We start from the raw sequence: 27,903 nt of genomic DNA on the forward strand, positions 1-27,903 counted from the left end.
GGGCCTGCTGGTGCACCAATAACGTCATCAACCAATCACAGGGCCTGCTGGTGCACCAATAACTATCATCAACCAATCACAGGGCCTGCTGGTGCACAAATAACTATCATCAACCAATCACAGGGCCTGCTGGTGCATCCACTACAAGCATCATAATATTTACAGAGGCCAGGAGTGGGTGAACCTTGGGGGAGTTGGCAGACGTAAATTATTGATTCACCTCAGACGTTCACCTCAAGCTGCTGCAAGAGGTGATGCTGTCCTTGTTTCCATACTCCCCGAGCCACTAAAAATAGTCTATTTGCAAGTGAGAGATTCATTTTCGCATAAATAATTTTTCAAAGTCGAAAATTTATCTACATGGAGCCGCCGATTTATGTTATTGTAAACAGTGATAACAAATGTATGAAGAATATCCTCCACTTGTAGGCTAACTGCTCTGGTGGCACGACAAAGGTGGTGGGCAGCTGGTTCAAGGAAAAGTGGGATGAAATTGACCTTTTGGATTGGCCGGCCAGGTTGGTATTAAGTTTCTCACAGTTAATCACTACAACCATTGGCACCTGTCAAGTTCAACCAATGGCACCTGTCAAGTTCAGCCATTGGCACCTGTCAAGTTCAACCAATGGCACCTGTCAAGTACAACCAATGGCACCTGTCAAGTACAACCATTGGCACCTGTCAAGTACAACCATTGGCACCTGTCAAGTTCAACCATTGGCACCTGTCAAGTTCATATTAATTCATATAAACTTTTCCTTTACCCAATAGAATAAATATGTTGTCTTTTTAATAATTATAATGTTGCACAGGGCCGTTGACTGTGTTAAAATATTACTATGAATGTCTGTGAATACCGTCAGACCTCAACCCCATAGAGACCAGATAGTGAACGAGTGGGAGCCCCAAGACGACCGCACTCCGACCCGGCTCTTCCAACACACACAGGACGAGTGGGGCGAGACGACCGCACACTGACCCGGCTCTTCCAACACACACAGGGCAGTGGGAGCCGAGACGACCGCACACTGACCCGGCTCTTCCAACACACACAGGACGAGTGGGGAGCCCCGAGACGACCGCTGACCCGGCTCTTCCAACACACACAGGACGGTGGGGCCGAGACGACGCACACTGACCGGCTCTTCCAACACACACAGGACAGTGGGAGCCCGAGATAGCCCACACTGACCCGGCAACACACACAGGGCCGAGTGGGAGCGGTTTAGGAGGAACCAATCCATTATCTACGACCACGTGTCCTCGCCAACAGGAAGACCTAGGGAGGTTACAGTAAAGGGAGGACATTGGACAGGGGGTTGAGATTCTACAGGACCCGCGTTGGTAAAAATTAAAAATAAATAAACGGTATTTCCACCCACGTATTTTCAATATTTCTCCTCATATCAACGTTATTATAAATATCTAATTACTGTTGTTTAAAACCTGAACAACAACCTGAAAAAATAAATGAATGGATCACAATATAATAATATGGATCCCCATCTATTGCTCTTTCAACCATAAAAACTTAAGATATTGTATTGACAAAACTTACTCCCCTTCCTTCTTTTATTAATTGTCCTGCTTTCTTCAATAACCTCCCTCTGAGGTGAGGAGCTTGTGTCATATAGCACCGCCCACAACACCACCATTCCCCCTCTCCACCCCAACCAACTTGTCGTTCTCAAAAGACCCGGCCAGGAACAAGAGTTAGGCGGTGGAGTCGATCATTACTGTGTTATATACACCATTAGACATATATATATAACTACATATTGCAGATAATATAAAATATTTACATATTAATTCTCATAAGACAAGAGAACTTCACTCAATATTCTCAACCACAATTTTTTAACACTAAATAAACTGTATCAAATTCAATTACAAAACTCATCCTACTTAATTTTGCTTCCTCATTAAAGTTGCCACCACTAATGTGTGAAAATGCTGTATTATACTGAGCCACTTGAAGATGAACCAGAGTTAGGGAGGTTAGGTTAGTGTTAGGTTTAGTTAACATTAGGTTAGGATAGACTAGTTAGGTTAGGAGTAGGGTGGTTAATCTTCAGATGATTCTTAATCTCCTTCGACAGATACAGTAGTTATTCGAGCCACCGTACAACACCCTCACACCTCCCTATTGCCACACAAGACAAATCAAACATCCCACACACACACACTTCTGAAAGATAAAGACAGCAAGATTTACTACACAGAGAGAGATATAACACACACAAACATTGATTGATTCACATAGATATTGAATAACTTTAACTCAGTTGTTCCTCTGTGAGCTACTCTTCAAAAAAACAACATTAATATGATAAAACAGGTCTGCACAAACTATGTTGGTCCACATCACCAGCACTATGTTGGTCCACACTACCAGCACTATGTTGGTCCACACTACCAGCACTATGTTGGTCCACACTACTAGCACTATGTTGGTCCACACTCACCAGCAATTCATGTTGGTCCACACTACTAGCACTATGTTGGTCCACACTACCAGCACTATGTTGGTCCACACCACACCAGCACTATGTTGGTCCACACTACCAGCACTATGTTGGTCCACACTACTAGCACTCATGTTGGCTCACACTGTCAGCACCATGTTGGCCCACACACTACTTCAGCACTATGTTGGTCCACACTACTCAGCACCATGTTGGTCCACACTCACCAGCACTATGTTGGTCCACACTACTAGCACTATGTTGGCCCACACTACTAAGCACTATGTTGGCCCACACTAGCACTATGTTGGGCCACACATTAGCACTATGTTATCCACACTACTAGCACTATGTTGGTCCACAGTACTAGCACTATGTTGGTCCACACTACTAGTTAATTATGTTGGCCCAATAATTACTAGCACTATGTTGGTCCATTGTGCACTAGCACTATGTTGGCCCACACTACTAGCATCTATGTTGGTCCACACTACTAGCACTATGTTGGTCCACACTACTAGCACTATGTTGGGGCCACACTACCAGCACTATGTTGGCTCACACTACTAGCAAGCACTATGTTGGTCCACTACTGTACTATGTTGGTCCACACTACTAGCACTATGTTGGTCCACACTACTAGCACTATGTTGGCCCACACTACCAGCACTATGTTGGCTCACACTACTAGCACTATGTTGGCTCCACACCACCAGCACTATGTTGGCTCACACTACTAGCACTATGTTGGCCTTAATACTACCAGCACTATGTTGGCTCACACTACTAGCACTATGTTGGTCCATACCACAGCACTATGTTGGCCCACACCTACTAGCACTATGTTGGTCCACACTACTAGCACTATGTTGGTCCACACTACTAGCACTATGTTGGCCCACACTAGCACTATGTTGGTCCACACTACTAGCACTATGTTGGTCCACACTACTAGCACTATGTTGGGCCACACTACCAAAGCACTATGTTGGTCCACACACTACTAGCACTATGTTGGTCCACACTACTAGCACTATGTTGGCCCACACTACTAGCACTATGTTGGGCCACACTACTAGCACTATGTTGTCCACACTACTGTTAAATTATGCTGGTCCACACTACTAGCACTATGTTGGTCCACACTACTAGCACCATATTGGTCCACACTACTAGCACTATGTTGGTCCACACTACTAGCACTATGTTGGGCCACACTACTAGCACTATGTTGGTCCACACTACTAGCACTATGTTGCTCCACACTACCAGCACTATGTTGGTCCACAGTACTAGCACTATGTTGGTCCACAGTACTAGCACTATGTTGCTCCACTACCAGCACTATATGTTGGTCCACAGCACAGCACTATGCTGGTCCACACTACTAGCACTATGTTGGCCCAATACTACTAGCACTATGTTGGCCCCACACATTAGCACTATGTTGCTCCACACTACTAGCACTATGTTGTCCACACTCACAGCACCATGTTGGTCCACACTACTGCACTATGTTGGTCCACACTACCAGCACTATGTTGGGCCACACTATCAGCACTATATGGTCCACAGTACTAGCATGTTGGGCTCCACACTACTAGCACTATGTTGCTCCACACTACAAGCACCATGTTGCTCCACACTACTAAAGGCACTATGTTGGTCCACACTACTAGTACTATGTTGGTCCACAGTACTAGCACTATGTTGGTCCACACTACTAGCACTATGTTGCCCACACTACTAGCACCATGTTGCTCCACACTACTAGCACTATGTTGGTCCACTACTAGCACTATGTTGGTCCACAGCATGTTGCTCCACACTAATAGCACTATGTTACACCCACACTAGCACTGTCAATCCACAGTACTAGCACTATGTTGGTCCACACTACTAGCACTATGTTGGTCCACAGTACCAGCACTATGTTGCTCCACACTACTAGCACTATGTTGGTCCACAGTACTAGCACTATGTTGGCCCACACTACTAGCACTATGTTGGTCCACACTACCAGCACCATAAGTTGGGCCACACTACCAGCACTATGTTGCTCCACACTACTAAAACCTTGTGTTGGTCCACTACCAGCACTATGTTGGGGCCATTAATTATTAGAGCACCATGTTGGTCCACACTATTTCAGTACCATGTTGGTCCACACTACTAGCACTATGTTGGTCCACCAGCACCATGTTGCTCCACACTACAAGCACTATGTTGGTCCACGCACTAGCACCATGTTGCTCCACACTACTAGCACTATGTTATCCCAGTACCAGCACTATGTTGGTCCACACTACTAGCACTATGTTGGTCCACACTACTAGCACTATGTTAATCACACTACTACAGCACCATGTTGGTCCACACTACCAGCACTATGTTGGGCCACACTACCAGCACTATGTTGTCCACACTACTACACTATGTTGGCTCCACACTACCAGCACTATGTTGGTCCACACTACTAGCACTATGTTGTCCACAGTACTAGCACTATGTTGCTCCACACTACCAGCACTATGTTGGTCCACAGTACTAGCACTATGTTGCTCCACACTAGCACTATGTTGGTCCACACTACTAGCACTATGTTGGTCCACAGTACTAGCACTATGTTGCTCCACAATTACCAGCACTATGTTGGTCCACAGTACTAGCACTATGTTGGGCCGCACTACTAGCACCATGTTGGTCCACACTACTAGCACTATGTTGTTCCACACTACCAGCACTATGTTATCCCACACTACTGAAGCATTCATGTTGGTCCACAGTACTAGCACCATGTTGCTCCACACTACCAGCACTATGTTGGTCCACAGTAATTAGCACTATGTTAGCCACACCACTTACCATGTTGGGGCCACATTAGCACTATGTTGCTCCACACTACCAGCACTATGTTGGTCCACACTACTAGCACTATGTTGCTCCACACTACTAGCACTATGTTGCTCCACACTACTAGCACTATGTTGCTCCAATGACTACTAGCACTATGTTGGTCCACAGTACTAGCACTATGTTGGTCCACACTACCAGCACTATGTGTTGGTCCAATACTACCAGCACCATGTTGGTCCACACTACCAGCACTATGTTGGTCCACACTACTAGCACTATGTTGGCCCACACTACCAGCACTATGTTGGCCCACACTACTAGCACTATGTTGGTCCACACTACTAGCACTATGTTGGTCCACACTACCAGCACTATGTTGGTCCACACTACTAGCACTATGTTGGCCCACACTAGCACTATGTTGGCCCACACTACTAGCACTATGTTACACACTACTAGCACTATGTTATCCAAACTACTACACTATGTTGGTCCACAGTACCATGTTGGTCCACATAACTAGCACTATGTTGGTCCACACTAGCACTATGTTGGTCCACAGTACTAGCACTATGTTGCTCCACACTACTAGCACTATGTTGGTCCACAGTACTAGCACTATGTTGGCCCACACTACTAGCACTATGTTGGTCCACCTACCAGCACTATGTTGGGCCACACTACCAGCACTATGTTGCCCACACTACTAGCACTCATGTTGGTCCACACCACAGCGCACTATGTTGGGCCACACTACTAGCAATTATGTTGGTCCACACTACTAGCACTATGTTGGTCCACACTACTAGCACTATGTTGGTCTCACACTACTAAAGCAATTCATGTTGGTCCACACTACCAGCACTATGTTGCTCCACACTACAAGCACTATGTTGGTCCATTGTGCATTCAAAGCACTATGTTGCCCACACTACCAGTTAATTATGTTGGTCCACAGTACTAGCACTATGTTGGTCCACACTACTAAGCACTATGTTGGTCCACACTACTAGCACTATGTTGGCCCACACTACTAGCACTATGTTGGTCCACACTACCAGCACTATGTTGGGCCACACTATTCAGCACTATGTTGGTCCACACTACTAGCACTATGTTGGCCCACACTACCAGCACTATGTTGGTCCACACTACTAGCACTATGTTGGTCCACAGTACTAAAGCACTATGTTGCTCCACACTACCAGCACTATAAAAGTTGTCCACAGTACTAGCATCCATGTTGCTCCACACTACTAGCAATTATGTTGGTCCACACTACTAGCACTATGTTGGTCCACAGTACTAGCACTATGTTGCTCCACACTACCAGCACTATGTTGGTCCACAGTACTAGCACTATGTTAGCCACACTACTAGCACTATGTTGGTCCACACTACTAGCACTATGTTGCTCCACACTACCAGCACTATGTTGGTCCACACTACTAGCACTATGTTGGTCCACAGTACTAGCACTTTGTTGCTCCATACTAATAGCACTATGTTGGTCCATAGTACTAGCACCATGTTGGGCCACACTACTAGCACTATGTTGGGCCACACTACTAGCACTATGTTGCTCCACACTACCACAGCACTATGTTGGTCCACACTACTAGCACTATGTTGCTCCACACTAGCACTATGTGTTGCTCCACACTACTAGCACTATGTTGTTCAACACTACTAGCACTATGTTGGTCCACGCACTAGCACTATGTTGCCTGTCCACTACTAGCACTATGTTGGCCCACACTACTAGCACTATGTTGGTCCACACTACTAGCACTATGTTGGCCCACACTACCAGCACTATGTTGGTCCACACCAGCACTATGTTGGTCCACTACCAGCACCATGTTGGGCCACACTACTAGCACTATGTTGGTCCACACTACCAGCACTATGTTGGGCCCACACTACCAGCACTATGTTGGTCCACACTACAAGCACTATGTTGGTCCACACTACCAGCACTATGTTGGTCCACACACTACTAGCACTATAAGTTGGTCCACAGTACTAGCACTATGTTGGTCCACACTACTGTAGCACTATGTTGCTCCACACTACTAGCACTATGTTGGTCCACACTAGCACTATGTTGGTCCACACTGCTAATTCATGTTGGTCCACAGTACTAGCACTATGTTGGTCCACACTACTAGCACTATGCTGTTCCACACTACTAGCACTATGTTGGGCCACACTACTAGCACTATGTTGGTCCACACTACCAGCACTAGTCAGTTCATTGTGCACTAGCACTATGTTGCACACACTACTCGCACTACATGTTGGTCCACACTAGCACTATGTTGGGCCACACTACTAGTACTATAAAAGTTGGTCCACAGTACTAGCACTATGTTGGTCCACACTACTAGCACTATGTTGCTCCACACTACTTCAGCACTATGTTGGTCCACACTACTAGCACTATGTTGGTCCACTACTAGCACTATATTGGTCCACACTACTAGCACTATTGGGCTACTAGCACTATGTTGTCCACTACCAGCACTATGTTGTTCCAATACTAACACTATGTTGGTCCACACTAATAGCACTATAGTTGGTCCACAGTAATTAGCACTATATGGCACACACTAGCACTATGTTGTTCAATATTAATAGCACCATGTTGGTCCACACTACTAGCACTATGTTGGCCCACACACTACTAGCACTATGTTGCTCCACACTACTAGCACTATGTTGGTCCATACTACTAGCACTATGTTGTCCACACTACTAGCACTATGTTGGTCCACACTACTAGCACTATGTTGCTCCACACTACTAGCACTATGTTGGTCCACACCACAGCACTATGTTGGTCCACACTACCAGCACTATGTTGGGCCACACTACTAGCACTATGTTGCTCCACACTACTAGCACTATGTTGGTCCACACTACTAGCACTATGTTGGCCCACACTAACAGCACTATGTTGGTCCACACTACTAGCACTATGTTGGCCCACACTAGCACTATGTTGGGGCCACACTACTAGCACTATGTTGGTCCACACTACTAGCACTATGTTGGGCTACACTACTAGCACTATGTTAACACACTACAAGCACTATAAAGCACACACTACTAGCACTATGTTGTCCATTAGCACTATGTTGGTCCACGCTACTAACACTATGTTGCTCCACACTACTAGCACTATGTTGGTCCACACTACTAGCACTATGTTGCTCCACACACTACTAGCACTATGTTGTCCACACCACTAGCACTATGTTGCTCCACACCACTAGCACTATGTTGTCCACAGTACTAGCACTATGTTGCTCCACACTACTAGCACTATGTTGGTCCACACTACTAGCACCTGCTGGGTCCAGTACTAGCACTATGTTGGGCCACACCACAAGCACTATGTTGCTCCACACTTACTAGCACTATGTTGGTCCACACTACTAGCACTATGTTGGCCCACACTACCAGCACTATGTTGGTCCACACTACTAACACTATGTTGGCCCACACTACTAGCACCATGTTGGTCCACACTAGCACTATGTTGCTCCACACTACTAGCACTATGTTGGTCCACACTACTAGCACTATGTTGTCCACAGCACTAGCACAATGTTGCTCCACACTACTAGCACTATGTTGGTCCACAGTACTAGCACTATGTTGGTCCACACTACCAGCACTATGTTGCCCACACTACCAGCACTATGTTGCTCCACACTACTAGCACTATGTTGGCCCACACTACCAGCACTATGTTGGTCCACACTACTAGCACTATGTTGGTCCACAGTACTAGCACTATGTTGGTCCACACTACCAGCACTATGTTGCTCCACACTACCAGCACTATGTTGCTCCACACTACTAGCACTATGTTGGCCCACACTACCAGCACTATGTTGGTCCACACTACTAGCACTCATGTTGGTCCACAGTAATAAAGCACTATGTTGCTCCACACTACTAGCACTATGTTGTCCACACTACTAGCACTATGTTGGTCCACAGTACTAGCACTATGTTGGGCCACACTACTAGCACTATGTTGCTCCACACTACTAGCACTATGTTGGTCCACACTACTAGCACTATGTTGGGGCCACACTACCAGCAAGCACTATGTTGCCCACACTACTAGCACTATGTTGGGCCACACTACCTCAGCACTATGTTGGTCCACACTACTAGCACTATGTTGGCCTCACACTACTAGCACTATGTTGGGCCACAGTACTAGCACTATGTTGCTCCACACTACCAGCACTATGTTGGTCCACACTACTAGCACTATGTTGGCCCACACTACCAGCACTATGTTGGTCCACAGTACAGCACTATGTTGCTCCACACTACTAGCACTATGTTGGGCCACACTACCAGCACTATGTTGGTCCACACTAATAGCACTATGTTGGCCCACACTACTAGCACTACATGTTGGGCCACAGTAATTAGCAATCTTTCATGTTGCTCCACACTACCAGCACTATGTTGGTCCACACTACTAGCACTATGTTGGTCCACAGTACTAGCACTATGTTGGCCCACACTAATAGCACTATGTTGGTCCACAGTACTAGCACTATGTTGCTCCACACTACCAGCACTATGTTGGTCCACACTACTAGCACTATGTTGGTCCACAGTACTAGCACTATGTTGCCCACACTACTAGCACTATGTTGGTCCACACTACTAGCACTATGTTGCTCCACACTACTAGCACTATGTTGGGCCACACTACTAGCACTATGTTGCTCCACACTACTAGCACTATGTTGGTCCACACTACTAGCACTATGTTGGTCCACACTACCAGCACTATGTTGGTCCACACTACTAACACCATGTTGGCCCACACTACTAGCACTATACACACACACTACTAAAGCACTATGTTGGCTCCACACTACTAGCACTATGTTGGTCCACACTACTAACACTATGTTGGCCCACACTACTAGCACTATGGGGTGTTGGTCCACACTACTAGCACTATGTTGGCCCACTACTACACTATGTTGGTCCACACTATTAAAGCACTATGTTGGTCCACACTACTGTACCAACACACTCACTACATACACTCACTACACCATACTCACTACACCCTTACCTCACTACACCATACACTCACTACACCATACACTCACTACACCATACACTCACTACACCACACTCACTATACTACACCATACACTCACTATACTACACCATACACTCACTACACCGTACACTCACACTACACAATACACTCCTTTACACCATACACTCACTACACCATACCTCACTACACCATACACTCACTACACGTTACCTCACTATACTACACCATACACTCCAATACACTGTACACTCACTATATGCTACACCATACACTCACTACGCATGCCTCACTACACCATACACTCACTACATGCATACCTCACTATACTACACCATACACTCACTACACCGTGCACTCACTACACTGTACACTCACTACACTGTACACTCACTACACGTACACTCACTACACAATACACTCACTACACCATATACACTCACTACACCATACACTCACTACACCATTACCTCACTATACTACCATACACTCACTACACCGTTACCTCACTAAACAATACACTCACTACACCATACACTCACTACACGTGCCTCACTACACCATACCACTCACTACACCGTGCCTCACATACTACACCATACACTCACTACACCGTACACTCACTATGCTACACCATACACTCACTACACCGTACACTCACTACAGCACACACTTACTGCACGTGCACTCACTATACTACACGTGCTCATTACACGTACACTCACTACACGTGCACTCACTACACTGTACACTCACTACACTGTACACTCACTACACCATACTCACTACACCGTACACTCTTCCATGTACACTCACTATACTACCATACACTCACTACATCGTACACTCACTATACTACCATACACTCACTACACCGTACACTCACTATACTACACCATACACTACTACACCATACACTCATTACACCATACACTCACTGCAGCACACATGCACTACACCATACTCACTACACCATACACTCCACTTTCACCATACACTCACTACACCATACACTCACTACACCATACACTCATTACACCATACACTCACTACACCATACACCCACTACACCATACTCACTACACCATACACTCACTACACCATACACTCACTACCATTCACTCACTACACCATACACTCACCACACTGTACACTCTTCACCATACACTCACTCACACCATACACTCACTACACCATACACTCACTATACCATACTCACTGCACCATACCTCAATACACCATACACTCGTACACCATACACTCACTACACCATACACCATACTCACTACACCATACACTCCACTACACCAAACACTCACTACACCATACACTCACTACACCGTGCACTCACTACACCATACACTCAATACACACCCATACACTCACTACACCATACACTCACTACACCGCACTCACTACACCATGCACTCCCTACACCATACACTCACTACACGATACACTCACTGCCATACATCCACTACACCATACACTCACTACACCGCACACTCACTACACCATACACACACTACACCATACAATCACTACACATACACTCACCGCAGTCACCACACCATACACTCACTACACCATGCACTCACTACACCATACACTCACTACACCATCGCGACTACACCATACACTGACTACACTGTACACTCACTACATACACTCACTACACCATACACTCACTACACTGTACCTCACTACACCATACACTCACTTCACCATACTCACTACACCAACCTCACTACACCATACACTCACTACACCGTACTCACTACACCATTACACTCACTACACCGTGCACTCCACTATACTACACCATACACTCACTACACCATACACTCACTACACCATACACTCACTAAACCGTACACTCACTACCGTACACTCACTATGCTACCACACACTCACTACCATGCACTCACTACACCATACTCACTACACTGTACCTCACTACACTGTACACTCACTACACTGACTGCCTCACTACACACACTACACTGTACCTCACTATGCTACACCATACACTCCACTACACCATACACTCACTACACCATTGCACTCACTACACCATACACTCACTGTACTCACTACACCATACACTCACTACACCATACACTAACTACACTGTACACTCACTACACTGTACACTCACTACACTGTACACTCACTACACCATACCTCACTACACCGTACACTCACTATACTACACCATACACTCACTACACCATACACTCACTACACCATACACTCCTACACCATACACTCACTACACAATACACTCCTACACCATACACCTAACTACACTGTACACTCACTACACCATGCACTACACTGTACACTCTGACTACCATACACTCACTACACCAACTACACTCATTACACCGTACGCATACTTCACCATACACTCACTACACCATACACTCACTACACTGTACACTCACTACACCATACACTCACTACACCGTACACTACTACACCGTACACTCACTACACCATACACTCACTACACCATACACTCACTACCATACACTCCTACCATACCATCACTACACCATACACTCACTACACACCATACACTCACTACACCATACACTCACTAAACCATTACACTCACTACACCGTACACTCACTATACTACACCACACTCACTACACACCATACACTCACTACACTGTACACTCACTACACGTACACTCACACCATACACACACTACACTGTACACTCACTATACTACCATACACTCACTACATACACTCACTACACCATACACTCACTACACTGTACTCTCACTTCCTACACCATACCTCACTACACCATACACTCACTCACGTACACTCACTATGCTACACCATACACTCACCACACCATGCACTCACTACACACGTTACACTAACTACACCGTACCTCACTACACCATACACTCAATACACCATATACTCACTACACCATACACTCACTACACCATACACTCACTTTCACCATACACTCACTCACCACGATACACTCACTACACCACATACATCCACTACACCATACACTCACTACACCGCACACTCACTACACCATACACACTACCATCACTACACCATACACTCACTACAGTCACCACACCATACTCACTACCATACACTCACTACACCATGCACTCACTACACCATACTCTCACTACACCATACACTCACTACACCATACACTGACTACTGTACACTCACTACACCATACACTCACTACACCATGCTCACTACACTGTTACACTCCACTACACCATACACTCACTACACCATACACTCACTGCACCATACACTCACTACACCATACACTGCTCGTACACTCACTACACGTACACTCACTACACCATGCACTCACTACACTGTACACTCACTACACCATACACTCACTGCACCATACACTCACTACACTGTACACTCACTATACTACACCATGCACTCACTCATCGTACACTCACTATACTACCTACACTCACTGCACCATTGCACTCACTTCACTGTACACTCACTACACACATTACACTCACTACACAATACACTCCTACACCATTCCTCACTACACCGTGCACTCACTATACTACACCATACTCACTACACCGTACACTCACTACAGCGTACACTCACTACACCGATACCTCACTTACTACACCATACACTCACTACACCGTACACTCACTGCGTACACTTACTACACGTGCACTCACTATACACCATACCTCACTACCATACACTCACTACAGCGTGCACTTACTGCACCGTACACTCACTATACTACACGCCTCATTACACGTACACTCACTACACCATTACCTCACTACAATACCTCACTAAACCGTACACTCACTGTACACTCACTACACAATACACTCACTACCATACACTCACTACACACTGCACTCCTACACCATACATCTACACAGTACACTCACTACACTGTACACTCACTATACTACACCATACTCACTACACCATACACTCACTACACATACACTCACTACACTATGCACTCACTACACCAAACACTCACTATACTACCATACCTCGCTACACCATACACTCACTACACTGTACCTCACTACACCATACACTCACTACACCATACACTACTACACCATACACTCACTACACCATACCCACTACACCATACTCTACACCATACACTCACTACACCATACACTCACTACGTCCTCACTGCATTACACTCAATATATACACCATACACTCACTACACCATACACTCACTACACTGTACACTCACTACACCATACCTCACACCATACCTCACACACCATCACACTCACTACACCACATACCTCACTACACCATACACCCCACTACACCATACTCACTACACCATGCACTCACTACACCATGCACTCACTGCATATTGCACTCACTACACCATACACTCACTCACACCATACACTCACTACACCATACTCATACACCATATACTCACTATACCATACACTCACTACACCATACAATCACTACACGGTATCACTACACCATACACTCAATACACCACACTCACTACACCATACACCATACTGACTACACCATACACTCACTACACCAAACACTCACTACACCATACACTCACTACCCATACACTCACTACATACACTCACTACACCATACATCACTACACCATGCATCACTACCATACATCCACACACTATACACACTCACTACACGCACACTCACTACACCATACACACACTACACCATAAACTCACTACACCATACACTCACTACACCAGTCACCACACCATACTCACTACACCATACACTCACTACACCATGCACTCACTACACCATACCTCACTACACTGCACACTCACTACACCATACACTCACTTACCTCACTACACCATACACTCCTACACCATACACTCACTACACCATGCACTAACTACACCATATACACTCACTACACCATACACTCACTACACTGTACACTCACTACCATACACTCACTACACCATACACTCACTACACCATCACACTCACCACCATGCACTTACTACACCACCATACCCTCACTACACCATACACTCACTACACCACCACACTCACTACACTGCACACTCACTACACGTGCACTCACTACACCATACACTCACTACACTGTACCTCACTACACCATACACACTCACTACACTGCACACTCACTACACTATACACTCACTACATCATACACTCACTACACTGTACACTCACTACCATACACTCACTACACCGTACACTCCCCTTCTGCCTTACACTCACTACCGTACACTCACTACACCATACACTCACTACACCATACACTCACTACACCATACACTCACTACACTGTACACTCACTACACTGTACCTCCTACTACACCATACACTCACTACACTTAGACTCACTACACCGTACACTCACTACATTACTCACTACACTGTACCTCACTACACTGTACACTCACTACACTGTACACTCACTACACCATACACTCACTACACTATACACACACACTGCACACTTTCTACCGTACTCACCACACCGTGCACTCACTACCTGTACACTCACTACACCATACATACTTCACACCATACACTCACTACTATACACTCACTACCCTGCACTCACTACACTGTGCACTCACTACACAATACCTCACTACACTGCACACTCACTACACTGTTACCACTCACTACACTGTACACTCACTACACTGTACACTCACTACACCATACTCACTACACTATACACTCACTGTACCTCACTACACCGTACACTCACTACACTGTACACTCACTACACTGTACACTCACTACACTGTACACTCACTACACTGTACATACTGCACCTCACTACACCATACACTCACTACCATACACTCACTACACCATACACTCCTACACCATACACTCCCCTTTCCACACCATACACTCACTACACTGTACACTCACTACACTGTACACTCACTACACTGTACACTCACTATACTACACCATACACTCACTACCACTCATACACTCTACACATTACTCACTACACTGTACACTCACTACACTGTACACTCACTACACCATACCTCACTACACCATACCTCACTACACATCACACTCACTACACTGTGCACTCACTACACTGTACACTCACTTACACCATACACTCAATACACCATACCTCACTACATTGCACCTCACTACACCGTGCACTCACTACACCGTACACTCACTATACTACACCATACACTCACTCTCCATACACTCACTACACCATAAACTCACTACACTGCCTCACTACACTTCCTCACTACACCGTGCACTCACACCCGTACTCACTACACTGTACACTCACTACACTGTACACTCACTATACTACACCATACACTCACTACACTATACACTCTTCACACCGTGCCTCACTACCTGTACACTCACTACACTGTACACTCACTGCTGCTCACTATACTACACCATACACTCACTACACCATACACTCACTACACCATACTCAATACAACATACACTCACTATACCATACACTCACTACACCATTACACTCACTATACTACACCTTCACTCCACGACACCGTACACTCACTACACTGTACACTCACTGTACTACACCATACACTCACTACACCATACTCAATACACCATACACTCACTACCGTACACTCACTATACTGCACCATACACTCACTACACGTACACTCACTACACTGTACACTCACTACCACCGTGCACTCACTACACCGTGCACTCACTACACTGTACACTCACTACACCATACACTCACTATACCGTACACTCACTACACCCATTACCTCACTATACTACACCATACACTCACTACACGTGCACTCACTACACCGTACACTCACTACACCCATACACTCACTATACTACACCATACACTCACTACTCCACACACTCCTACACCATACACTCACTACACCGTACACTCACTACACTGTACACTCACTACGTTACACACTCACTACACCGTGCACTCACTATACTACACCATACACTCACTACTCCATACACTCACTACACCATACACTCACTACACCTGCACACTCACTACACCATACACTCACTTATGCACACCATACACTCACTACTCCATACCTCACTACACCATACTCCTACTCCATACACTCACTACACCATACACTCACTGCATACCTTACTGTACACTCACTACACCATACACTCACTACACCGTACACTCCTTACACCATACACTCACTACACCATGCATATACACCATACACTCACTGCGTACCTCACTACACTTGTACACTCACTACACCATACACTCACTCACGTACACTCACTACACTGTACACTCACTTACACTGTACCTCACTGCACTCACTAAACCATACACTCCATACCTCACTACCATGCACTCATATACTACACCATACCTCCTACTCCATACACTCACTACACCCATACACTCACTCTCCATACACTCACTACATAAACTCACTACACTGTACACTCACTATACTACACCATACCTCCACTACTCCATACACTCACTACACCATACACTCACTACTCCATACCTCACTACACCATGCCTCCTACTCCATACTCACTACACCATACACTCCTACACCGTACACTCACTACACCATACCTCACTACACCGTACACTCACACTACTACACCATACACTCACTACTCCATACATTCACTACACCATACACTCACTACACGTACACTCACTACACTGTACTCCATACTGTACACTCCACTAAACCATACACTCAATACACCATACACTCACTACACTGTACACTCACTACACCGTACACTCACGACACCGTGCACTCACTATATACACCATATACACTCCTCCATACACTCACTACACCATACACTCACTACACTGTACACTCACTATACTACACCATACCATTATGTTAAGTAAGAAGAAAGTTGTTCGTTCGAAGTTTCTCTCTTCTGTCCACATGACTCCAGAATCCCAAGCAGGCTATCATGATGGGCAGTCCCAGTAGGCTGAAGATAAGCTCTCCCGTGACCTGTAACATGATAATACTCTCCCGTGACTTGTAACATGATAATACAGTACTCCCCCCGTGACCTGTAACATAATAATACTCTCCGGTGACCTGTAACATGATAATACTCTCCCGTGACTTGTAACATGATAATACTCTCCGTGACTTGTAACATGATAATACTCTCCGTGACCTGTAACATGATAATACTCTCCGTGACCTGTAACATGATAATACTCCCATTGACCTGTAACATGATAATACAGTACTCCCCGTGACCTGTAACATGATAATACTCTCCGTGACTTGTAACATGATAATACAGTACTCCCCGTGACCTGTAACATGATAATACTCTCCGGTGACCTGTAACATGATAATACTCCCCGTGACCTGTAACATGATAATACTCCGTGACCTGTAACCAGGGCTGTGGGTCGAAGACAAAACAACCGACTCCGACTCCGACTCACTCCTTGGCCTATTTGTAACAACTATTTCTATCCTAATTGTAATTTGTATGTTGTAACCTGCATAGGTAAAGTAAACACCGTGGCTATACTGCTACACTTTATTAATGATCTGGACGATATTTAAGAACTACAAAAAGATGATAGGCTTGACTTTCAAGTTTCAATCAAAAGAAAAATAAATTTATTAAGAATTCAAGATATTAACTAGAAAACACCATTGACATGTATATCTAAAAGTTCGATCTCAGCATATGAATTTTGTTTAAGCTCATAATCTGATGTGGATCTAAATGATGATCCTACAATTCCTTTTAAAGTAAGTTATATATTTATGTACATTAAAAGAAATGAATACCTTATTAAGAGAAAATGGATAAACCTTACATGATTAAGTTATTAAATTAAATTTGCCTTAATCTCACAAAAACAGGTTGTAGCTAATTGTTTTGTGTGAGAGCCTCTGTGCAGTTTTCAACGAAACAAAATTTGATATAATTCAAAATTTCAAATGGTAAAGAGAGACTATCGTCAAAATTATAGTGCTATACTGTGCCTGCTACAAAAATTCATAATAATGCTTATAAAATGAAATAAATTCTTTTAATAATTTAAGAAAATTAGTGGGATCAGTGGAATCACTGCAATGAATATGCACGAGTTCATATATTTGTTCTTAGGAACAGAATAGCTTCAGTGGAGTCGGTCTGGAAATTTTACCGACTCCGACTCCACAAGCCTCCGACTCCTGACTCCGACTCCGACTCCGACTCACTCCACAGCCCTGCCTGTAACATGATAATACTCTCCCGTGACCTGTAACATGATAATACTCTCCGTGACCTGTAACATGATAATACTCTCCCGTGACCTGTAACATGATAATACTCTCCCGTGACCTGTAACATGATAATACTCTCCCGTGACCTGTAACATGATAATATTGTATGAGACTATAGTGTATGAGGCTAGTTCACCTGAAAGCCTCCACGCTGGTTGTATTGTCGTCAGCATAACGAGAATGGAAGGAGTTGTCATGTACTGTAATACAGTGGGGTATGCTATAACGAATCTAATTGGTTCTAGAACCTCGTTCGTTATAGCATTCATTCGTTATAGGATTAATCCGTTCCAGGCCCCCAAATACAACCACTTAACACTGAAATTTCTGGAAATGTAAAAAATAATGCATTGGTCTTACCTTAGTAAGCGTTCAGCATGCAGGACAGGGAGCAGAGGGGAGGGGAGGAGAGAATTATGTGGAGAAGAGGTGAAGGAGAGGAGCCATCCTTCCTAGCCCTCTTTGGTGACTGTCTCTACAGGCACTTTGTCTGTAGTGGTTCTTTTGTTACCTTTGTAAAGAAGGAATCCAGTGGTTGGCTGTTTCTAACCTTGATTTTCTTGATCTTCCAAAAGTAGTTCATCACATTAAACACATTCGATGGCCATTTCCACAGAACCAACATCAGGATGATAATCCCTCAGCAAGCTTGTGACAGTTTCCTCCAGCAAAAGAACACATCCTTGAGATCTTTGTTCCAATTACGCGGTTTTCTCTGTCCTCCTCTCCCCGACTCCTCAGAAGCTAAGTCTACCGTGTGTCTCGCTTTGTTCTTTGTGAAGCCAAGCAGCTCCTCAGTGGACAATTCTCATTGTTCTTCTTCCACCAACTCCTCAACATCATCATCATCCACTTCCAGGCCCATGAATTGCCCCAGAGACACACCTCATGTACAACAGCCTTTTTCTTCTAACTCTCCTTCGAAGCTCTCTTAAAAAGTCACTTTGAAGTTATCACATTCAGGCCATACACTATTCTTAAGCAGCAATAATAAAAGACATCATGGTAACCTTCTTTCCAGGCTGAGGTAATTAAAAAACAGCATCTGCCATATTGAAGTGACCTTCCAGAATTCTCTCAAACTGAACATCACTAAAAGAAGGATTAAAAACATTTTCAAACAGCTCGTACAGCTTCTAAAGTTAGAAATTACCATGATCCATGGCTGGATGAGAGGTGAAGTTGGTGGCAAGAAGGCACAGTGATGAAGCTGAACTCCTGGCAATTCAACCATCAAATTAGGGAGGTGGGTTTATGTATTGTCCATCAACAACAAAGCTAGTTGAAGATTATTCCCTGAGGTATTCCTATCGATTGTCCAAACACCTCAATAACTCCACTAGAGAAAAGACTCTTTGGTCACCCAAGTTTTCAAGTTTGACTGCCACATAGCCACCAAGGCGGGTCTCCCTAATGTTTTTTGAAAGCTCTGGGTTTTCTGCATGGTACACAAGGAGTATGTATTTTGCAAGCCACCAGAAGCATTAAAGGACAAAAGAAGTGGAGTATAAGCTTGTCATTCATTGGCTTGCATGCAGATGTGTTTTCCTGGTATTGTATGCACACAGTATTTTTTCCAAAAAGTCCAGTTTCATCACAGTTGAATACCTGCTGAGAAACAAAGCCCTCTTAATAACATTCAAAAATGTCATGGTGTTCCTTAGCTGCTTCCTTATCTGCACTAGCAGCATCACCATGTCTCACAACACTATGTGCACTTATTTCTCCTTCTGAATTCAGTAAATTAACTTTGGTACCCCAAACACCGGCACATCACTATCACTTGAAATTGGGAGTCTTGGCTTTGTCCTCAACAATTGTCTGGCCTTCTACAAATTTTAGGCTTCACTCAATGCTATCACCTGCCATTTCTTTCTCCTTTATCCACATTAAGAGTAAATTTTATCTCTTCAATCATTACACCTTGCTTTGCTAAGTCTAGAGATTCCCTTTAGCCACGCAGGCCGCTTTCGACTCTCTTTATTCTTCAAATCGTACATATAGTCGACGAAGCTATCCCATACTATCACTAAGTTTCGCAATGCTTGTTCCATCCCCAGTTTCTTTTATGATTTCTTTCTAGTTTCAAGAGTTATGAACTTCTCACCGCTTTTGGACGATTCACTGTTACAATTGTACACTTGTATAACAAAATATTTACACAAATAACTCCATATTTCCACATCAAAAGACGAAATTTCAACAATAACAGTGGTGCACCGGCTACAATGAGACAAAGATGGCGCTGACGCTTGTTGTGGGTCACAACAATATTCATGCGCCAGGCGAAGAAGTCCGTATTCATCTCACAGTTTCATGGTAGGAGTTGGGCGTCAAGAGGAAGACATTCTCACTTATAGGTAAAACTGCTCAAGAGGTAGGAATATCTGTGAGTAGGATCCGCTTCGCTATAGCAGTTATAGCATACCCCACTGTATACCGTAGAACTTTGTGTACTTTATACCTTATATGTTACTCTTAAATTTCTACGTATGATGTTTACTGTTTATTAAAGCAGTTTGGGAACAGTTTATGTTGTGTTTTTTATATTAAACAAATAATTTACATTTACATGAATTAAACTATAAACCACGATTAGATAATTCATAATATATTGTGGTACCTAATGCATGAGTTATTGTGACATCGCTGTCTATATAAACACAGGCGATATAAACATGAGCAAAAGCTGACCTGTGGCCGCCATAACATTCCGAGGGACGCCAGTACAGAACAAGGCCCACCACAGAGCCTGGACAGGTAAGGCGACAGAAGTGGTTGCTAACGTGAAGATCATAGAGTGTGAGGCGGCCATCACTCGGCCCACAAGGACGAGAAATGTTATGTAGAAACCGATAAGCCAGCCGTAGAGCGTGGGCCACACTCTGCTCCCCAGTGGAAGTGACACCCAAGTCCAGCTGACGTGAGTTTGACAAACTTGTGGGGTGACCCAGCCTGTAGGAAACAAGAACACAGAGATAGTACAGTCCTGCTGATGGTGTTACTGTTAATACTGTCCTACTGATGGTGTTACTATTACTACTGTCCTACTGATGGTGTTACTATTATACTACTGTCCTGATGATGGTGTTACTATTACTACTGTCCTACTATTTACTGTTACTACTGTCCTGCTGATGGTGTTACTATTACGACTGTCCTGCTGATGGTGTTACTGTTACTACTGTCCCTGATGGTGTTACTGTTACTACTGTCCTCTGATGGTGTTACTATTATACTACTGTCTGATGATGGTGTTACTATTACTACTGTCCTGCTGATGGTGTTACTATTACACTGTCCTGCTGATGGTGTTACTTACTACTGTCCTACTGATGGTGTTACTGTTACTACTGTCCTGCTGATGGGTTACTATTATACTACGTCCTGATGATGGTGTTACTATTACTACTGTCCTGCTGATGGTGTTACTATTACCTGTCCTGCTGATGGTGTTACTGTTACTACTGTCCTGCTGATGGTGTTACTGTTACTACTGTCCTGCTGATGGTGTTACTATTATACTACTGTCCTGATGATGGTGTTACTATTATACTACTGTCCTGCTAATTGTGTTACTATTACTACTGTCATGGAAGCCACACATCCTCAACATTGCTAAAGCAGCCTCCTGAAAGCTTGGAATGCTGTACAGATGCCGTAGCTACTTCACTCCTGAGTAGTTGGTTCAAGTATATAAGGGATTCATTCGTCCTAACTTGGAGTACTGCTCTCATATCTGGGGTGGCTCTTCGACTGTTAGATAGGGTGGAATCAAAGGCATTTCGTCTTATTGATGAAGGGTGTGTGTGGGTGGTGTTGAAGGGTGGGTGTGTGTGTGGGTGGTGTTGTAGGGTGTGTGTGAGGGTGGTGTTGGAGGGTGTGTGTGGGTGGTATTGGAGGTGTGTGTGTTGAGGTGGTGGTGTTGGAGGTGTGTGGGTGGTGTTGGAGGGTGTGTGTGGGTGGTGTTGGAGGTGTGTGGGTGGTGTTGGAGGGTGTTGTGGGTGGTGTTGGAGGGGTGTTGTTGTTGGTGGTGTTGAGGGTGTGTGTTGGTGGTGTTGGAGGTGTGTGTTGGTGTGTTGGAGTTGGTGGTGTGGAGGGTGTGTGTGGGTGGTGTTGGAGGTGTGTGGGTGGTGTTGGAGGGTGTGGTGGTGTTGGAGGTTGGGTGTGTGGAGGTGTGTGTTGGTGGTGTTGGAGGGTGTGTGTTGGTGGTGTTGGAGGGTTGTGTGGGTGGTGTTGGAGGTGTGTGTGGGTGGTGTTGGAGGTGTGTGGGTGGGTGGAGGCGTGTGTGGGTGGTATTGGAGGTGTGTGTTGGTGGTGTTGGAGGGTGTGTGTTGGTGGTGTTGGAGGGTGTGTGTTGGTTGGTGTTGGAGGGAGTGTGGGTGGTGTTGGAGGGTGTGTGTGGGTGGTGTTGAGGGTGTGTGGGTGGTGCTGGAGGGTGTGTGTGTGGGTGGTATTGAGGTGTGTGTTGGTGGTGTGTTGGAGGGTGTGTGTTGGTGGTGTTGGAGGGTGTGTGTTGGTGTGTTGGAGGGTGTGTGTTGGTGGTGTTGAGGGTGTGTGTTGGTGGTGTTGAGGGTGTGTGGTGGTGTTGGAGTGGGGTGTGTGGGTGGTGTTGAGGGTGTGTGTGTGGGTGGGTGTTGGAGGGTGTGTGTTGGTGGTGTTGGAGGGTGTGTGTTGGTGGTGTTGAGGGTGTGTGTGTGGGTGGTGTTGGAGGGTGTGTGTGTGGGTGGTGTTGAGGGTGTGTGTGTGGGTGGTGTTGGAGGGTGTGTGGTCGTGTTGGAGGGTGTGTGTGGGTGGTGTTGGAGGTGGGTGGGGGAGGTGTTGGAGGGTGTGTGGGGGAGGTGTTGAGGGGTGTGTGGGTGGTGTTGAGGGTGTGTGGGTGGTATTGAGGGTGTGTAAGGTGGTGTTGGAGGGTGTGTGTTGGTGGTGTTGAGGGTGTGTGTGGGTGGTGTTGAGGGTGTGTGTGGGTGGTGTTGAGGGTGTGGGTGGTATTGAGGGTGTGTGTTGGTGGTGTTGTAGGTGTGTGTTGGTGGTGTTGAGAGCGTGTGTGGGTGGTGTTGAGGGTGTGTGTGTGGGTGGTGTTGGAGGGTGTGTGGGTGGTGCTGGAGGGTGTGTGTGTGGGTGGTATTGAGGGTGTGTGTTGGTGGTGTTGGAGGGTGTGTGTGTTGGTGGTGTTGAGGGTGTGTTGGTGGTGTTGAGGGTGTGTGGGTGGTGTTGGAGGGTGCGTGGGTGGTGTTGGAGGGTGTGTGTGTGGGTGGTGTTGGAGGGTGTGGGGTGTTGGTGGTGCTGAGGGTGTTGGTGGTGTTGGAGGGTGTGTGTGGGTGGTGTTGGAGGGTGTGTGGGTGGTGTTGGAGGGTGTGTGTGGGTGGTGTTGGAGGGTGTGTGGGTCGTGTTGGAGGGTGTGTGTGTGGGTGGTGGTGTTGGAGGGGGGTGGGTGTGTGGGGGGAGGTGTTGGAGGGTGTGTGGGGAGGTGTTGAGGGTGTGGTGGGGGGGAGGTGTTGGAGGGTGTGTGGGGGAGGTGTTGAGGGTGTGTGGGGGAGGTGTTGAGGGTGTGTGTGGGTGGTGTTGGAGGGTGTGTGGGTGGTGTTGGAGGGTGTGTGGGTGGCGGGCTGAGGGTGTGTGTTGGTGGTGTTGGAGGGTGTGTGTGTTGGTGGTGTTGGAGGGTGTGTGTGTGTGGGTGGTGTTGAGGGTGTGTGGGTGGTGTTGGAGGGTGTGTGGGTCGTGTTGGAGGGTGTGTGTGGGTGGTGTTGGAGGCGTGTGGGGGAGGTGTTGAGGGTGTGGGGGAGGTGTTGGAGGGTGTGTGGGGGAGGTGTTGAGGGTGTGTGTGTGGGTGGTGTTGGAGGGTGTGGGTGGTGTTGGAGGGTGTGTGGGTGGTGTTGAGGGTGTGTGTGGGTGGTGTTGGAGGGTGTGTACAGTGGTGTTGAGGGTGTGTGTTGGTGGTGTTGGAGGGTGTGTGTTGGTGGTGTTGAGGGTGTGTGTGTGGTGGTGTTGAGGGTGTGTGTGGGTGGTGTTGAGGGTGTGTGGTGGTGTTGGAGGGTGTGGGTGGTGTTGGAGGGTGTGTGTGGGTGGTGTTGGAGGGTGTGTTGGTGGTGTTGGAGGGTGTGTGCTGGTGGTGTGTGTGGTGTTGGAGGTGTGTGGGTGTGTTGGGTGTGTGGTGGAGGGTGTGGGTTGGAGTGGGTAGGGTGTGTGGGTCGTGTTGGAGGTGTGTGTGGGTGGTGTTGGAGGGTGTGTGGGGAGATGTTGGAGGGTGTGTGGGGGAGGTGTTGGAGGGTGTGTGTGGGTCGTGTTGACGGGTGTGTTACACACTGACACACGGGAATTAAGACAACAAGCATCCAGTGAGGGGGTCTTGTTGTGTGACTGCATGGTGGTGAATTAAAAGATCAGCTGTTGAGGATCTTATCACTTGTCAACACTGGTGCATGTTACCACTCCTTTCCACTCCATCACCTACACCTTTCTGCTCTCTCTCACTCCATGCTGTAGAACCTCAATAAATCGGACTAATTGGGGCAGATCCCAGTCAAGTGATTATATGGGGGTGAGAAAACACAGCTTATCTGAACTGTTTAAAGAAAATCAGTTGTTGTTATGTTATTACTGCACTTCAACAACTAAGTGTATAACAAGGTTATTAAAACACTGTTACATCAACAATAAAAAATATAAAACAACTGTTGATAATTAATGAGACATATAAGTCTGGTCATCACCGAGATGATTGTTATTTACTGTAAAGTGTTATATGTAAGTAACAACAGAATTTGTCTTATGAATAAAGAAGAAAACTGTAAACTGTACAGTAATATAAAGATAAAAATATGTGTAGGAGTATTGTGGAAGGTGAGTGGGTGGCTCCCTCTCTCCCACAAGATTCCTTTATGCTATTCCACCATAATTATCATATAATCTAGGATCATTTGGTGCCAGGTTGATAAAATTTAACCTTAAATAAATCAACTTTCCTGAATAAAGAATCCCACACTGAACACCAGGAGTCATTTGTTTATAAAGAGCAAACAGCTGATAGGTTTAGCTACTTACAACAACTTCTGCCTTCAACTCTTAGTAGATTAGCACAGTACAGTTATGTATTTATCATTCATTTAAGAAATAGGCTGTGTAACTTTAATATTAGTGTTATTATAAAAAAAAATGTGCAAATTACACGTGTAAATCGAGAAGTGAATCTGTTTGTGTTTATAAATTATACAGTATATGTGCCTTCAATCTTTGTCTCCTCCACCCACCTTGCCTAACACGGTGAAGAAGTCCGTCCAGAAGAGCATGATGATAGTAGCGAGGGAAGCGAGCGTGAACCACACTAGGTGGATGCCCCACTTGGCCAGGCCAGAGTTGTTAAGTGGCACCGTCACTGCCACACCAACACCCCGGCTGGATATAAGAGTCAGCAGCACAACACAACACAACCTGGCCTGGCCTGCTTCAACACAAGCACAACACCAACCCAACACAACCTAGCCTAGCCTAGCCTAGCCACCAAGCCTAGCCTAGCCTGGCCTAGCCTAGCCTAGCAACTGCCCAGCTTGCTTAGCAGCAGCAACCCAACCTAACCTAACCTAACCTAATATTTACTATGAGAATACCCTAACCAAGGCTCCAATGTGAGCCTGCACTGATCACCATCAAAAAACTATGCTTACCTAATGTAAAGTTCCACATGTTCCACCCTGAGACATACTGTACTTACTGTCTCAATGTAAAGTTCCACATGTTCCACCCTGAGACATACTGTACTTACTGTCTCAATGTAAAGTTCCATGTTCACCTACATCTGCCTCTCAATGTAGTTCCACATGTTCCACCCTGAGACATACTGTACTTACTGTCTCAATGTAAAGTTCCACATGTTCCACCCGACATACTGTACTTACTGTCTCAATGTATAGTTCCACATGTTCCCACCCTGGGGCCATACAACCTTACTGTCTCAATGTAAGTTACATGTTCCACCCTAAGACATACTGTACTTACTGTCTCAATGTAAGAGTTCACATGTTCCACCCCGCAAGACTTTCATGCCACTGTCTCAATGTATAGTTCCACATGTTACCCTGAGGACATACTGTACCTGTGTCAATGTGTAGTTCCCACATGTTTCCACCAA

General features: G+C 45.5%; 1 long non-coding RNA gene across 1 annotated transcript; it reads right to left on the reverse strand.

Moving 5' to 3' along the window:
- Nucleotides 1-1,202: 1,202 nt before the first annotated feature.
- On the reverse strand, nucleotides 1,203-27,179 carry LOC121858054. The gene is made up of 4 exons (XR_006087341.1): nucleotides 27,026-27,179; nucleotides 22,470-22,730; nucleotides 18,359-18,485; nucleotides 1,203-2,188 (listed from the first exon to the last, which is right to left on the reverse strand). It is a non-coding gene; the product is annotated as an uncharacterized LOC121858054 (long non-coding RNA).
- Nucleotides 27,180-27,903: the final 724 nt, after the last annotated feature.

The sequence above is a fragment of the Homarus americanus genome, unplaced genomic scaffold (assembly GCF_018991925.1).
Source record: "Homarus americanus isolate GMGI-L3 unplaced genomic scaffold, GMGI_Hamer_2.0 scaffold48293, whole genome shotgun sequence".
Taxonomy (NCBI): domain Eukaryota; kingdom Metazoa; phylum Arthropoda; class Malacostraca; order Decapoda; family Nephropidae; genus Homarus; species Homarus americanus.